Below are 9,153 nucleotides of genomic sequence, written 5' to 3' on the forward strand. Positions count from 1 at the left end.
ATAGCAGACTAAGTCAATTCAATTTGCCCAACTTATGTAATTTCTGGCCTAATTCTTATTCAATTAATATCAATTTTAGTTAGAATTGATTTCAATTTTGACCTCAAATTAAAATTCAATTATTGAGCTATTTTTAAATTATTATTACATTTTTTTAATCTCAGTCGTTGATTAAAATTAATCCAACGACAGAGATCAATCCACTTTTTTCTTCCCTTCTTAAACAAAACAACCAACCCTAATCTCAAATTTTTCACCCTCAAAACAAAACAGTCGCCTCCACAGCCCTCTCTCCTCTCTCACCAGAAAATAATAACCACATCAAGCCACCCCGCCGCCTCTCACTAGTCGGCGGAACCCCACTTTCCTTCTCTTCTTTCTCTTTCTCCGGCGACTTCACCAAATGAACGTCGTTTAACAAACAAAACCCCACAATAGACACTGCTTCCACCACCGGCGAATCCAAGCCAGCTGCACCTCTGCCAAAATAATACCGGATCTCCGTAGGCAAACCCAACAAAAAAACCACTATCGTCGCTGCTCCATCAACGAAAACATCTTGCTATCTGGCACGTGAGATTTTTAGTACTTGAATTTCCAAAAAACCACCGTCGTAAGGTAATAAAGATGTGACTTTTTCTTTGCAAACTGTTTTGCCTACAAGATGAACTTGAATATCAGTAGTTGACCATTCTAATTAGGAGTTAGGACAACAATTTAAACATTTTTTAAAATTATTAATTTTTTACTGAATATGGTTTGTAAGGATGGAGACTGAAAGTTGTGTATTTGGCTAAATAAATTATGTATGATGAAAGATCTGTTTAAAATCCCTATTTTTCTCCATTTGGGAGTCCAGTAAGCATGGTATATTGATTATAAGAATAAGAAAAGGAATTCAGCTAAAGTATATTTAACAAGATCAAGTGATTTTTTTACTCTATTCTAGAGTTTTAGCTCTTCTATGTTGACACAGACCTTCTATATCTCTTCTCATTTGTAACATGATTATTAATTGTTTTCCATTCTAATTTATGTGGCATAGTTTAAATTGGTACAAGTTTAAGTTAAAATTAAAGATGTTTCAAGCTTTTTTAATAGAGATAATTAAGAGGCAGAACATACAACTAAAAAGTACTGTATTCAAGAATTTGTATTTAAGTTAATAATGTGGTTGATTAGTAGGACTAACAATTGCATTATTATTCATTACCGTCAAGTTTATTTGTATTTAAGCTAGTAATTCGGTTGACTAGTAGGACTAACAATTGCATTATTATTCATTACCGTCAAGTTTATTTGTATTTAAGCTAGTAATGCGGTTGACTAGTAGGACTAACAAGTGCTTTATTGTTCATTGCTGTTAAGTTAATTTGTATTTAAGTTAGTAATATGGTTAACTGGTAGGACTATGAAGTGCATTATTTTTCATTACTGTCAAGTTATATTAAGTACTCCGTTTCAATTTGTTTGTCTGATTTAATTTTGAACGGAGTTTAACAAAGTGAAGAACATTTTAAAATCTTATGATCTTAAATTAAAACTGTATATAATGATCAATTGTAGTATTTTGAAATGTGTACTACTGACTTCAAAATGATCGAGTGACGTCACTTGAGAAGTGGATTAGTGACTTGAAAATGGTTAAGTGTAGCGACTTGAAATGTGAATTAGTTACTTGAAAATGGCCAAGTGTAGTCACTTGAAATGTGTACTAGTGAGTTGAAAATGGTTAATTATAGTGACTTGAAAATGTTTAAGTATAGTGACTTGAAATGTCAATTAGCTATTTGAAAATGGTTTGAGTGTAGTGACTTGAAATGTGTACTAGTGACTTGAAAATGATCAAGTGTAGTTACTTGAAATTGTGAATTTATGACTTGAAAATAATTAAGTGTAGCTATTTAAAATTGTGAACTTGTGACTTGAAAATGGTTAAGTTTAGTCAATTGAAATGTGTACTAATAACTTGAAAATAATAAAGTATCGTTACTTGAAAATTGTTAAGAATAGTAACTTCAAATGTGAATTAGTTACTTGAAAATGATTAAGTGTAGTGACTTGAAATGTGAACTAGTCACTTGAAAATGGTCAAGTGTAGTCACTTGAAATGTGTACTAGTGAATTGAAAATGGTTTAAGTGTAGTACTTGAAATGTTTACTAGTGACTTTAAAATGGTCTAGCCATTTGAAATTTTGAACGTGTGACTTTAAAATGATTAAGTGTAATTACTTGAAATGTATACTTATGACTTTAAAATGAGTAAGTGTAGTGACTTGAAATGTTTACTTGTGACTTTAAAATGGTTAAGTGTAGTCACTTGGATGTGAACTAAGTTACTTGAAATTGTGAACTTGTGACTTGAAATAATTAAATGTAGTGTCTTGAAATGTATACTAGTTACTTGAAAATAATTAAGTGTAGTGATTTGAAATGTATACTAGTGACTTTAAAATGATTAAGTGTAGTGACTTGAAATGTGTACCAGTGACTTGAAAATAGTTAAGTGTAGTTACTTGAAAATGGTTTAATATAGTTACTTGAAATGTGTACTAGTGACTTAAAAATGGTTAAGTGTAGTTACTTGAAATGTGAATTAGTTACTTGAAAGTGGTTAAGTATAGTGACTTGAAATGAATGATTTAGTGACTTGAAGATAGTTAAGTATAGTTATTTAAAATGTGAAGTACTTACTTGAAAATGGTTAAGTACATTGACTTGAAATGTGAGTTGATTATTTGAAAATAGTTAAGTATAGTGATTTGAAATGTATACTAGTGACTTGAAAATGATTAAGTGTAGCGACTTGCAATATGAATTAGTTATTTGAAAATCGTTAAGTGTAGTGACTTGAAATGTGTGCTAGTGAGTTGATAATGGTTAAGTGTAGTTACTTGAAATGTGAATTTGTGTTTTGAATTTACTAAAGTGTGGTAACGTGAGAACTGATTTAATAACTTGAAAATATTTAAGTTTAGGTACTTGAAAGGTGAACTTTTATTTTGAATTTACTCAAGTGTGGTCACTTGAGAAGTGAATTAGTTACTTGAAAATCCAATTGTAGGGGGGTGTGGATAAGTGCGGATAACTTGGGTAAAAAATAGATCTATTATAGCTCTAATGGATCTATTTTTATTTGTGCGTGGATATTTCTTAACTTCTCTAAACATTTTTTATTTTTAATGTATTTATTTTAATTTTATTAATGTTCATATCTTGGGGGGTGATTAGATGGTATTTGATTAAATGCTTTACTGTAATATTCTTTAGTTTTTTTCTCTTAGTCTTTGTAATTCTTGTATATTATTTTGGAGGTATTCAAAATATTCTATATCTTTTATTCTAAAATATTCAATTAAATTCTCTTTCATAAGTATTTCTGTTAATCTCATTTCTTCCATATCTTGTCCCTAATAGTTTAAATACTCATAGTATATCATTTTATCCTAAAGTAGTTGTGATACTGCAAATTTCTTTGGAATAATTTATTCTAATTGTACTATATCTGATATTAAATTCTAGGTTATCTATTTTGCTAATTATCCTGTCTTTTTCGTCTATGAATAATTATATATCTAAATCATATTCTAAACTGTCTTTTAATTCTAATTGTTTTATGGTTTTATTTATCCAAATTAATCTTTCTTTTAATTATTCTTTTCCTTTTCTAAGCTGGTTTCTATAATTAATTTCTTCGTATAGCCAACTTTGTTCTTTGAATATATTCTAGCATTTCTTAATCTGTATAATATCCATCTGAATAATTATCTAGGTAGTAATAGTGATTGTCATCACTTAAGTATATTTCTCCTAACTCATCTTCTATCTGATTTATATCTAACTCTTCATCTTCAATGTTAAATATTTTTTCCCATATTATTTTTTTTACGTTTATAATTTCTATATCTCTAAGTATGTATAAAACTAGTGCTTCAAAATTATCTATCATTTAGGTGGGTTAATTAAATTCTTTTTCATAATTTTCTTTAGTTGTTTGTTTTAATCTTATTAATTCCTCTATATTTTCATTAAGATATTCTGGTTTAGTATGTAGGTATATGTAAGAGTAGTTAGGTAGGTGTGATATATAATTTATTCTAGTCATAAAACATTTATCAAATATTTTTTTCAATATTATTTTTCTTATATCTACAATTTCTATATCCTTAAGTACATACAAAACAAGTATTTTAAATTTATCTACCATTTCGTCAGATAAATAAGTATTCATTTTTCATATGATGCCTTTTCAAAATATTCCCTTCAATCATACACATAACAAAATATGATCATTTTAGATTACTATATACTAGATTATTCTTAAATAACATGTTCTCTGGTCACTATTAGCATGGTAATCTGGATACTATTCCCTTAAACAGTGCCTCTACTCTGGCTACTCCCCTATCACGGCTTTCTTGCCTCACCGGTTTCACCCTTAGGATGACATAGTTCTTAGAGATTTTTTTCCTTTTCTGCTTTGCTAATAAACTTCTTAACATGCTATTTTTTTAATAATTCTACTATAAAGTAACTAACAAGAACTTATTTTATGAAATCATGATTGTCAGGAATTTATGAATTTAGCTATTCATAATCGTAAATAAATATACCTGTTCTGGTAGGTTTGATAATTCTGAGCTTTATTCATCTATAGCTTTTCCTTAGAAATATATCTGTTTTTTATTAAATATTCAAAAGTTTTTTGTGTACAAGAGAGATAGCTTGCTTTCAACACATGAAAGTCTTGTCTTTATCTTGCTGAATGACTTACATATTTATAGGAGGAAATAAACTATTCCTACTTCACACGTTTTTTACATGTAAAGTATACTATTTCTATTTTTTACAAAAAAAATCTTCCATTTTAATAGTAGAAAAGGACTAGACTAAACTAGACTAGTATAATAAGACAAAACTATGACCTATCTTTACAAAAGAAAAAATCTTAAGACTAAAAAATAAAAAACCAATAATGGCACTTTGGCCAAAAAGTCCAAAACTAAACAATTTACGTAACAAAATTTCAAAACTATACATGTCACTTTATATATTTTATTATCTTGTTTTTTGTCTTTATTCCATCATTACTCCATTGATTTTTATCTTCTAGCTGACATCCTTATCTTTTTGGTTGATTTTTTTTATTCTAGCCAGACTTCCGAAATAATATTATCTTCTCCATTACATCTCGAACATTGATGGTCTGGATATTTGTGTCCAATTATCTTGCAATATCTTGTTAATAATTTGTTTGAAATAAATCCCTTCCTAACAGCTCTTCCAGTAGATTGTTTCTCTGGGTTAAGTAATGTCATTATCCATTGCCTAACATCTTCCATATTTTTTTGTCGTAGTTCTCTTGAATTTGAATAAATCATTTGATGATCTCTTGAATAATAGCTCCATATTGGATTTTCATTGATATAATTATTTGCTAATTCTTGAATAATTGTAGCTATTCCAATAAGTCATTTATTTGCGTAAAAATTAGGTATCTCGATTTTGGGTATCTCTGGCTACTGCACAATATCTTTCGGTATAATCATATCTTTGGTTAATCCTACTTTTACAATTTGTATAACTAGTTTGATCTCGTCGTATAATATCTCTGCTGGTGCAGTATAAAACTTTATATAAAGTACATTTCTTTTGGTTACTCTTATATAGGTGGTGAATACTTTATGCAATTCTTCTATAGTTGTTAGTTCTTCTCCATCTTGGGTATATACGGTATTTAATAATCCATAGTCAAAACAAGTTTTTATTAAGCTTGAGTTGATTTTGGGTAGTGCGATTAGCTTTTTGTAACCTTGCAATTTTTGGGTTATATAGTTTGTGTTTGGTTCTTGGATATTTGTAGCTCTGGGGTTAAGGTTTAGAAAAGTTTGTACTTTATAGATATTTTCTATATATCCTCGGGCTATATGGTTATAAGCTTTTTTATCTGGTTCAAACTATCTCGATATTTGGTAATTTGTGAGAGTATGTACAAGGGGTCTTTTTGTATTTTTGGTATAAATGGTTTTTCAAATATCTTATTCGTGTTTATGTTCTGATATCTTTGTTCACTAACTCCTTTGCTTGTACCTTCAATTGTAGATTGATAAATGTTATGGGTTTTATGGAGTGTCTCAACGTCTCCTTTTAGCTCTAGAATTTTAAGGTCTTCCGATCGACAGAGTTCTGCACACTGCTGAGTTAGCTGATTCATAGCCTTAGACTTCTGTTTAACTTCATTAGTCTTTAGCTTTTCTATTTCATTACCCATACTGTCCACTTTCATTGAAAGCGTAGTTAGGGTTTTGAGTATCTTTTCTAAAGCATCATCTTCTATTATATCAGTCTGTGTAGCTTTGTCTTGATATGCAATCTGGAATAACATTTTTGTTTGTACTAATTACTTCAATTGTAAGTGTAAAATTTAATATATTCAATACTAGTCTTAAAATTTCTTTCGTTGTAACTGAGTTTTGTATTTTCTTTGTTAACCACCATCGAACCTGGATATTATCTGTTCTTAGAATAAATTTGTTATATACATTATATGGTTGAAAAGCTAATAAACATTTATATAACGAACATAATTCTTTTCTATTTATTTCTTATTTTATTTCTGTTTCATTAAACGTAGCTGAGTAGTATCTGCAATGATGTTCTAATTTTTCATTTTCATACCTATATTTAAGTACTCCACCATAACTATGTTCACTTGCATCTGCTTCTACTATATATGTAATTTTCTATTTTTTGGACTTGTTTTTTATCTTCTTCGTTGTAATTATATTCTACGTCCTTTTTAAATTTTTTCCGTAAAGGCTTTAGGTTTTATGCTAATTTTGGTATATATTCTCTTACTTCATTTACTAATCCTAAAAATGATTGTAATTTTTTTTTTTGTATCTAATTCTTCTTTTGAATTTATTATTTTTTGTACTATATATCGTTGCATTTTTACCCCACTTTTATCTATTTGTATTCCTAAAAATGTTATTTGGTTTTTCATAATATCGGTTTTCTTTTCACTTAAGCTTATTTTCGATTTTTCTGTTATATCTGTAAATTGTTCTAATAATTTTAAATGTTCCTCTTTAGTTTTTGTATATAGTAGTATATCATCTATGTATACTATACAATTAGGTAATTGTTTAAAATAACTATCCATAAAATGCTGATATCTACCTGGTGCATTTTTATATCCAAATGGTAATACGTTCCATTCATAAAATCCTTGTGGTGCCGTAAATGCGGTTAGTTCCTTAGAATTTTCGTCTAACTTTAAGTTGTAAAATCCTGATTTACAATCAAATTTACTAAAATAATTATATCCTTGTATTTGTCTTATTTTTAATATCTTATTTGGTATTGGATAAGTATATGTCATAATTTTTGCATTTAAATTTCTATAGTCAATAACCATTCTACTTTTTCTTCTTTTTCATTCACTATGTTTATTTACTATAAATTCTGGACTATTATGTTTACTATTGCTTTTTTGTATATACTATTTTTCTAATAATTCATCTATACACATTTTAAATTCTTTTAAATCGTCAAAATTATATGTTAATGGTTTTTGAGTTATTATGCTATTTTTATCTATTAATTCAACTTTTATAGTAGTTTTATGTTTTTCCCATCCTTTTAATGGATCTTCACTATATATTTGTCTTAGTTTTTTCTTTATTATTTCTACCTTATTAATTGAAAATATAGTTATTTCTTTTTTATTTATCGGAAATACAACTAGTTCTACTGTGTCTTCTGTATTTTTTATACTTTCTAACTTTTGTGTAATTTTTTCACTTCCTTCTATCCAATCAGTTTTCTTTCTAATTTTATTAATAACTCTTTTTGCCCTTACTTTTTGTTTACATGGTGTTGTAAACCACTAATCTATTTTAGTTATTATATGTGGGTATAATTTATTTAAAAATGGCATTCCTAAAAGCATATCTTTTGATGTTTGTTCATAATTATAGATTTCTTCTATTGTCATTATTTTATTCTATATCTGTATTTTTATATTTTTAGTTTTATATGTAATTAAGCTTCCTTCATTATTAAATCATTTGACTACTATTGGTGTTTTTAATTTATGTTTGCTTTTTGCATTTCTTCCTTTATTTCAAATTCTATTTTTATTTTTCTGACTCCTATTATTATTTCTTTTTCTGCCGTATCTTTAATGTTTATTAGACTCCTTGGTAGATCTGGGCATATATCACTATTAGATTTTATTTCTTCACTTTTTACTAGATATTTTGCTATATAATTTTCTTCTTGTCCTGTGTTTAAGAGTATTAAATATTCTTTTTCATTTATTGTTCCTGTTATATAATATTGATTTAAATTAAGTGTTGAAGTTGTTTCATAACTTGTTCATTTTTATGAGCTTGATGATGCTGGTTTTTCATGAGCTATTCTTTTTGTTGTACTTATTCTATCATTTATTATTTCTAAATCTTCTTCTTTATTTATGTCTTTGTAACTATAATCATTATTATCAATTGTTTTTACAAATTGTTCAAAAAGACTTTTTATTTGTATTTTATTAATTTTATTTTTTCCTGTTATTTTATATTTTCTTGTTAATACATATAGATTTTTACATCTTGCTGTAAATATTTTACTTCTTGGTGTTAGTTCTATTCCTGATATTTTTCAATATAATACTAATGATTTATCTATATTTTAATTTGTTATTACTACTGAATAATTCACACTTATTATAAATTTAAATTTTTGGTATATTAAATTTCTTTTTATGGAAGTTATTAAACTCTTTTCTATAGGTTTTATAATTCTATCATCTGCTAAATATAATTATATTGGTGTATCTATTCCTTCTCTAAAACATGCTTTTATTAATATCTCTGTTCCTCCAAGGTGTACATATTTTATTGGGTCTTTACTTTTTATATCGTTTATTTCTTTTTTAATTATTCTTTTAGATACTAGTGGTATACTAACTCTTCCTTTTGCAAATCTACTGTCTATTACATGTTCTTTTTGGCTTACTATGTAGTGTTCTTCCTTTTTTCTACTAAATATATTTTTTATTATTGGTATTTTAAATATTTTTTCTACACTTAAGTCTAACTCTTTTCCGTTTATTTCGTCAAATATATTACTGTCAAATATTATTTTTT

At 27.1% G+C, this 9,153-nt stretch overlaps 1 long non-coding RNA gene across 1 annotated transcript; it reads left to right on the forward strand.

The window, feature by feature from the left end:
- The first annotated feature begins 230 nt into the window (after nt 1-230).
- LOC124888051 lies at nt 231-6,456 on the forward strand. The gene is made up of 2 exons (XR_007045934.1): nt 231-618; nt 6,104-6,456. It is a non-coding gene; the product is annotated as an uncharacterized LOC124888051 (long non-coding RNA).
- Nucleotides 6,457-9,153: the final 2,697 nt, after the last annotated feature.

This window comes from Capsicum annuum, chromosome 10, assembly GCF_002878395.1.
Source record: "Capsicum annuum cultivar UCD-10X-F1 chromosome 10, UCD10Xv1.1, whole genome shotgun sequence".
Lineage (NCBI taxonomy): Eukaryota > Viridiplantae > Streptophyta > Magnoliopsida > Solanales > Solanaceae > Capsicum > Capsicum annuum.